This window comes from Cornus florida, unplaced genomic scaffold (assembly GCF_030987335.1).
Source record: "Cornus florida cultivar Cherokee Brave unplaced genomic scaffold, ASM3098733v1 CherokeeBrave_3.0.0_Hap2_Chr08, whole genome shotgun sequence".
NCBI classification, from domain to species: Eukaryota; Viridiplantae; Streptophyta; class Magnoliopsida; order Cornales; family Cornaceae; genus Cornus; species Cornus florida.
Window position 1 is genome coordinate 2,420,810 of NW_026775578.1, and position 8,143 is coordinate 2,428,952.

Below are 8,143 nucleotides of genomic sequence, written 5' to 3' on the forward strand. Positions count from 1 at the left end.
GGAGTTGGGAGAATGATCTTCTTTGAAAGATTGAACTTTGGTGCTGCAGGCAAGAGATTTGGATTTAAAGTTGAGGCAAAAAATAACACATATTTCACAACTTTGCTATTAGACTTGTTGTTTTTATATTATCAATGTTGGACTTCTTTTGTACATATTTTTCGTTTATACAAGCTTACTTATTAAACAAAAAAAAAAATCCGATAATTTTTAGTTATTCATTTGTTATTAGTATTATTTTTAACAATAAAATCACGTTGTTTTAAGTTGCAAAAAAACTAATTACCACCTTCATTTTTTCTGCCGTGGGATCCAGGTGGGTCTCATAATGTTTGGTGTAATCATAATGGTGGTGGTTAAATAAAAATCCTTGCATGATTTTTTAAAAATAAGTTACAAAATGTTTTATTTAAAAAAAAAAAAAAATTGTTTCTTCTCAAATTTGATACTGAAAACCAATATAGGACGGTCCAATGGATCGCAGACTCGCGCAGTGAGTAGTTGGGGAAGTTTCTAAGAGGGAGAGGATGATGATGATGATCACGCTCATTTAATTTAGTCATGGTCACGTGCGATATGTGTCTGCTTTCGCTGCTCCTACATCACCCACCTCACGGGAAGGCTTCTCACGTTTGACCGATAAAAAAGCTACGAAAACTAATAATACACGCGTATTAATTTTCAATGTAAACCCTAAGAAAGATACAGTGAATCCTGGAGGGTATATTACTATTATTTAATCTCGACAAAAAATATATTCACATGTTCATTTGTCAAAAATTTATTTGAATTTTTAGCGAGTTAAGTTAAAAACAAGGATAAAGTACAACCACATCTCTTGAACTTTGACAAAAAGATAGATGAAACTTATCTATTTTTTGAACAAATACACCCTCTCAAAGTTCAAAAATAGACAAAGACAGCCCCTTTATATGAGAAATTGACCAAATTACCCTTTGACCGTTTAGGAGACTTTTTTAACTTCACAATTATAAATTGGACCAATCTACCCTCATGAACAATTTATGCATAAAAATATAGTAACAAAAAAAAAAAAAAATTGTTATTTACTTTATTAATGTCCCAACTTCTTAAAAATGTAGACGATTTTTTAATCCAATACATATATTTCAAATAAATTATATTTTATTATTATTTCTTTTCTTTTTCTTTTTGATTTTTAAATTAAGATGTTTAATTCTTTCATCTAAAAAAATTAAACCAATCATTTTTTCTTAAAAATAAAAAATATGATATCAGTATAACTTTATGCATCTTAAATTATATATCAAATATTATGCATTTCCCAACTTAAAAAGGGAAAAAATAATAATAAAACAAAGGGGAAAAAAAAAATAACAAAGGCATACATAAAATTAAGATGCATAAAGTTACACCGGTATCTATTTTCTTTTATGTTCCCAAATACCTTTTGGGAGCCAAAAACCTCCGATCTCTACCGTAGGTGCCAAAGAAGAATGAGAAGAAGCCCCAAAAAGAGCAAAAAGGAACATAACCTCCGGGAAATGCATAATATTTGATATATAATTTAAGATGCATAAAGTTATACTAGTACCATATTTTTTATTTTTAAGGAAAAGAGATTGGTTTAAATTTTTTTAGATAAAAGAATTAAGCATCTTAATTTAAAATAAAAAAGAAAAAGAAAAGAAGTAATAACAAAATATAATTTATTTGAAATATATGTATTGAATCAAAAAATCATTTTAGAAGTCTACATTTTTAAGAAGTTAGGACATTTATATAGTAAATAACAAAAAAAAAAAAAAAAGAAAAGAAAAAGTGAATAATATAAAGTTTTTTTTTTTTTTTTTTAATGCATAAATTATTCATTAGGGTAGATTGGTTCAATTTATTAAATTGTAAAGTTAAAAAAGTCTCATAAACGGTTAAAGGGTAATTTGGTCAATTTTTCATATAGAGGGGGTGCCTTTGTTCATTTTTTTAACTTTCAGAGTTGTCTTTATCCAAAAAATAAATTAATTTTTTTTGAATATCTTTTTACCAAATCTTATAGAATGTGACTATACTTTACCTAAAAACAAATACCCAACTATCCCAAATTCATTAAAGCTCGACTTTAATTGAACGAGTGAATGGCAAAATTTAGGCATGTGAAAAAGAGTCAAAGTCTGGATATCAATCTGAATTGTTTCAGTGCAAATTTTTCCGTGCATGCTATTATTAAGTGGTCCATAATGCCAAACACAAGTTGATTTTTTACGCAATAATTAAGCCCATCTTAATTATTTTTCACTTGTTATGGAAATCTATTGTGGAATATAAGTGGTCCTATGAAACTAGACATCAAATTTAAGTTCGCATCGCCTTCTTTGTGCCACAGTACACATATACACGCACATACATGTGAATACGGTACAGAAAATTAATAGGCGGATGTGAAAAGGCATGTCAGCAAAAATTAAGCAGAATTTATTAATTAATGCTAATAATAAATTTAGTCAACCTCTTAAGTTTGTTCCAATTTGGTTGGACCATTTTATTATACTTCTTCCCGTTTGGTGCGGTTGTCAATTGAGTGATGACTTTATGAGGTGGAAACTCCAACAATAATTTCACTTTTTTATTGAAGAAAATTGAATCAAAGGATCTTCCAATTGCTGATGGTAAGTTGTAGAAATAATTATCTAGGAAAGATATTCAAAAGCAAGTACAAATAAATCTAATTTTAGAATCTTATCTAACCTAGGAGATTGGATCCTACTTTGCTACATTTCCTTGCCACAAAAAAAAAAATATATATATATATATATAAGGGAGTGATCATAAAAAAATATATACATAAGACTGATGTTAAAAATATGAGCAAATTACACAAAAGACCCTTAAGGTTTTCAACTTATACATGTAAATAGAAGATAACCACAATATAACAGTAAGGCCAAATTAACGGTTTGTGGTTAGTGGATTGATATGAATTTATAATTTTGTCCTTAGAGTTAAACTATTTGTTTAATAATTTTTTTTTCAAATAAAAATGTGTATTGTTAAAGTTATGGTTTCATCCTGAGACTCCTTCACTTTCTTTCCTCTTACAAATCCACCAATAGGAGCGTATACGGTATATACCTAGATAGGAGCGTAGAAATAGAGAGATCTATGAGATCTAATCGCTGTTGTGCTGCTGCTGCTCTCATGACCGTCCTCGTGCTGCTTCTTCTCCTTTTCTTCTTTTTCTTGCTCTTCACTTGGCCATCACCATGGATCTTGTCCTTGACCTTATCTAATAATCCTTCCTTTGGGGGCTGGCCACTGTGTTGCACCCGCTTGCGATAGCTGCCATAGTTTTCCGGCTTGTGTTGATCTCTGACGTGAAATACGAATAGAGGAGAGGCTGCCACGATTTGAGCAAGCTTATGCCAGTGACGCGAAAAGTGGGTGATGGATTTGACAGCATAGTCTAGGAATTCAAGGATGAGGCGGCAAGTGGTGGTTTGGTGAATTGGAGGCGTCGCGACCCTTGGAGAGAAGGGGATCGGCGGAGGAAGAGGGTTTTGACGGTGGAGGAAACGGTGGTGGTGGCAGCGGCGCCGCCTCCATTTTCTTTCTCCATCGATTTCTGCTGCTGATTGTGGGTTTGGGGATAGTGGGGGTGGTGGCACTGTGATAATTGTAAGGTGGGAATGGTGGTGGCAGTTACAACAATGGGATGGTGGCGCGGTGGAGGCCAGTGGTTATATGCTGATTGTGCGTTTAGGGATAGTGGTGGTGGTGACGTCGGTGTGGTACTGTGGTGTGGTGGTGGCGCCGCGGCGGTGTAAGGTTTTGTTGTCAATTTAGGTCAATTTAGCAGCTTTTTCTATAATTTCAAGCGTGTTGGCCAATTTTTAGGAATTTGAGAAATAAACAGACATTTGGGGAATTAAAAACATGCTTTTGTAAGAGGAAAAAAGTGAAGGAGTCTTAAGGGCATAACGTAACTTTAATAATACACAATTTTTTTTAGATTTTTTTATTAAACAAATAGTTTAATTTTAAGGACAAAAATATAAATTCATATCAATCTACTAACCACAAACAGTTAATTTGGGCATTTATGTTATATTGTAGACATCTTCTATCTACATGTACAAGTTCTTCTATCTACGTGTATAAGTTGAAAACTTAATATATATATACACACACAGAGGAGTGATCTTAAAAAAAATATTATATATCCTATAACGTTACACTTACGGAATATCCTAATTAGCCTAATCTTAATCAATTATTATAACTAATTTGTTTATTTTGTATTTAATCCTAACAATGAACAGTGTAAGAATCAGTGTTTTAGTTGTGTGGTGGTAGTATATTCTCTGGTTGGACTTGTTTTCGATCTCTTGTTTTCAAAATTGATTTCTTAATGGAGTAACCTGACAATACTAACTAAACCCTATGTTTCTTTATGAAAAACGACTCTTTTTATTTATTTATTTACGTAAGCTTAATGAAGTTCTCAAGAAGTTAACTCAGAGTGAGATACTAATTAACTAATACATGTGCAAAAATAAAATAAAACAATAATTAACTATGGCAATACATTGGGATAAACTAATATTCCGTGATAATTTTATTTATTTCTCATTTTTTGTCAAATAGTATGATAATTAATGCAAGCCTAAACTTTTCTCACCCTGTTTAGATTTATTCGCTGGACTTCAGAGCTTAGTAAGCTCAAGGTTTAGAATTCGAGTCCCACTAAATGTTCTTTGTGGCTAATATTCGTTGTCTCTACAGTGACTTACCCGACCCGAGTAAGGAGACGCCCTTCCTAGTCCTCGGGGATTAGTCGGGTTATTGAGGGACCTTAAGGGTTCGTGCCATCCTAGACACCCCGAGTTAATAAAAAAATATAAATAAATAATAAAAATAATAATAATAATAATATGAACATTTATAACTCTTTATCTCTAGCTTGTAAGGGAAATTCAAAAAGCCCGGACTAATGATACTCTTTAAAGTATTGTATGCCTATAAGACATTTATTTGTAAGAAATGGATACGTGATTTACTTCTATTATTTGGTGCTTAAATAAAATAGATATCAGATTAATATTATATTATTTGATCAACTTATAAATTATCTTTTTTGTAATTAATTATTGGAGAATTATTTTCCTATTTATTCCTTACTTCGATGGAAAATGGAATTAATATTACTAAAAAGAAAAATTGGTCATCTCTCTACTTTTATAAAGTGCATATTCCCATCAATTATGTACGCTAATGAAAACAACACGTATAATATTTATATGTGCAAAAGGTCAAAAGAGATAAATCGGTTTCTACGCTTTGGCTATTGCAGTTTAACATGTTGTTTGTTCTGCAGAAATGATCTTGACGATCGCCTTGATCTTTTCGAGTTTTACAATTACAGATCGAGATATTTATATCTAACTATTTATTTATGTATTATAGATATGTGAAAATTATTAAGTTCTAAGATATGGGATTCATGTAAATTTGTGATTAATGGTTTTCATGAATTATTAAAGGTTGCATGTGGTATCAGAACAATTTTTATGAAATCCGCACACATATATATTTAATGATTATATAATCCATTCTAATTAGGCTCGTGGAAATAATTGTTTAATATCTGATTAATCTCCTAGTGGTTTGTGTTGATCAGTTTATATAGCAAGCAATTTATTTATATTTGCTACTTTGATTTTCGAGCGTGATTAAATTGGTTGGAAGATAATTGATTCATGTACAGATCTATAGGAAAAGTGATTCATGCACATGTAACGAATTTTGCTTTGATGATTGATATATATATATATATAAATATATATATTTGTCTTATATGAATATTTTAAATAAAGTAATTAAAAGTGCAATTAAAGATATACTTGAATATTAATTATTTTTATTTAATTATTTTTTTAAAGCATATGTTTGGACTAACAACATATGCATTATTCAAGTCAAGAGTGCGATTCGAAGATGAGACCTTAAAAACTTACCTTTCGAATTCCTGTGAACGCTATTATACCATTTAGAATAACAACTTAATTGTTTGAGAAACATGTTTTTTGATTGGTTATTATCTGTTGGTGCTCTTTGTAATGTTAGGGGTTGGTGAAAAGCCTCTTTTAAACGTGTTTTGATAATTAGTCTCTATGCTCTACGCGTTTTAAGTGGGAAATGGCATGGGAATAGGTTTTTTGTATGCTTCTTAGAGCTGTATGTGATCTTTGAGTGACTCGCTTCTTAACTTAAATTATTAATGTCACAATCACTTTGCATATCATTTTCAATTCTAGTTATTTTGCACTCCTTTTCTTTGTCGATCTCGATCTTGTTTTTCCAACCTGCCTTGGTAAGACTTGCTAGCTCACATGCGCCAAAAGTAAGGTATGGTATTCAAATAACAATCTATATATGTATTATATTATCAACAATTATTGTGCCCATTTGTCCAAGCTTTGTTCCGACTTCAAATAAAATAGTTCGTTTTATTCAACACACATATATATTGTGTATCTGTGTGTGTAATTATATAATATAGAAGGGTTGGTTTCTTGCTGTAATGAGTTCAAAAGAAGGTGTATGAGCCTTCTATTTTTGTTGGCACCTTAACCATCAGTACGTATTAAATATATTTTGCAAACGCATTGTGGGAATATTCGAGAACAAAAAAAAAAAAAATAATAAATAAATAATAAAAAATAAAAAATATTCGAGAACAAAGACAAGTGAATCCGAGTATGAGATTTGTATTTCATGAGAACTGATTGTGATCATAAGATTAGGAAATGTGGTAAATTATTTGATATTTGTAAATCGATATATACATGGTATAAGCCAATGTTAAGGTTGGTTTATGTGCTTTGGTTTTACTAAAGAATGAATTTCAGAGGCGGTTTACATTTGTGTTGAATAATTATAATAATGCATCTGGCGCATATTTTTTTGGATTGTTCATATAAAACAGGATCTTTTTTATAATAATTTTATTCATATAGAATTAAGGCAATATATATATACATGGACTTACACGCTGCATGAGTTTGACACAACATTTTTTAATCAAGAAACTTTAAATACAATTAATTAATTAAATAAATTTCCTTCTCCATCTTTTTGCATTATATTATCAAAATGGAATTCTTACTAGAACACTCATCCAGATAACCATGCATATCCCAAGTATTTAGCCCCCATATCTTGCAGTTTCCATGTCTTAAATGATTGAAAAAGGGATGCGCCGTTTTGTTCCTTCAATATTAGAAATACAAAAACAAGTCCAGTTTTACTTTTACCTATCATTTTGTATACATATAAATATATATATATATATATATATATATATATATATATATATATTCCATGTCTTAAATGATTGAAAAAGGGATGCACCGTTTTGTTCCTATACAAAAACAAGTCCAGTTTTACTTTTATCTACCATTTTGTATATATATATTTGGTAAGTAAGTATAGAAAAAAGCCATTTTGTAGCCGTATATCGCATATAGACGTCTAAAAGCACTCTAAAATTTTACAGGAATTTACAAAAAAAAAAAAAAAAAAATTCAATAAATTATGTAAGCATCTAAGAATTCAATATAAAGAAAGAGTAGTGATAAAGAAACAGAAGGTTTCTACCGAAATAAATACCGAATCTTACGTGGCTTTGTCCACGTCAAATAATTTCATTACCTAACTCCTTATCATCAATCTTTTATCTCCCCATTTTTTCTTTTTCTCTTTCTTCCTCTTCGTTTCTCTCTCATGTTCTCTGTGTCTGGTTGTTCACCAATTCTTGTTATACATCCCCTCTCTTGATGTACACATATCCAAAGTATTCTAGAGACAAGATCCAAAATTCTTTATCCTCGCTCCTTTTCAGGATCACCTACTTTTCTCTATTCATAAGTCTTCCAAGAATAAATCTTTCCAGTCCCATATGAAAAATATGCAGAAGATTTTTTTTTTTTTTTTTTGGGTAATTAAATATCCACACAAGAGTTGCCATTACAAAACACATTAATCTCTTACGAAAAAAAAAAAAAAAAAAAAAAAATACCCCACTAACCCAGAGAAGAGAAAATCTTCTCAAAGTTTCTGTTATGATTTTTATGATACAAATTTCTTTCTCTTTTACTTTTTTGTT

At 30.4% G+C, this 8,143-nt stretch overlaps 1 pseudogene; it reads right to left on the reverse strand.

Annotated features, from left to right (window-relative positions):
• Positions 1–2,854: 2,854 nt before the first annotated feature.
• Positions 2,855–3,716, reverse strand: LOC132268534 (uncharacterized; annotated as a pseudogene).
• Between the last annotated feature and the right edge of the window lie 4,427 nt (positions 3,717–8,143).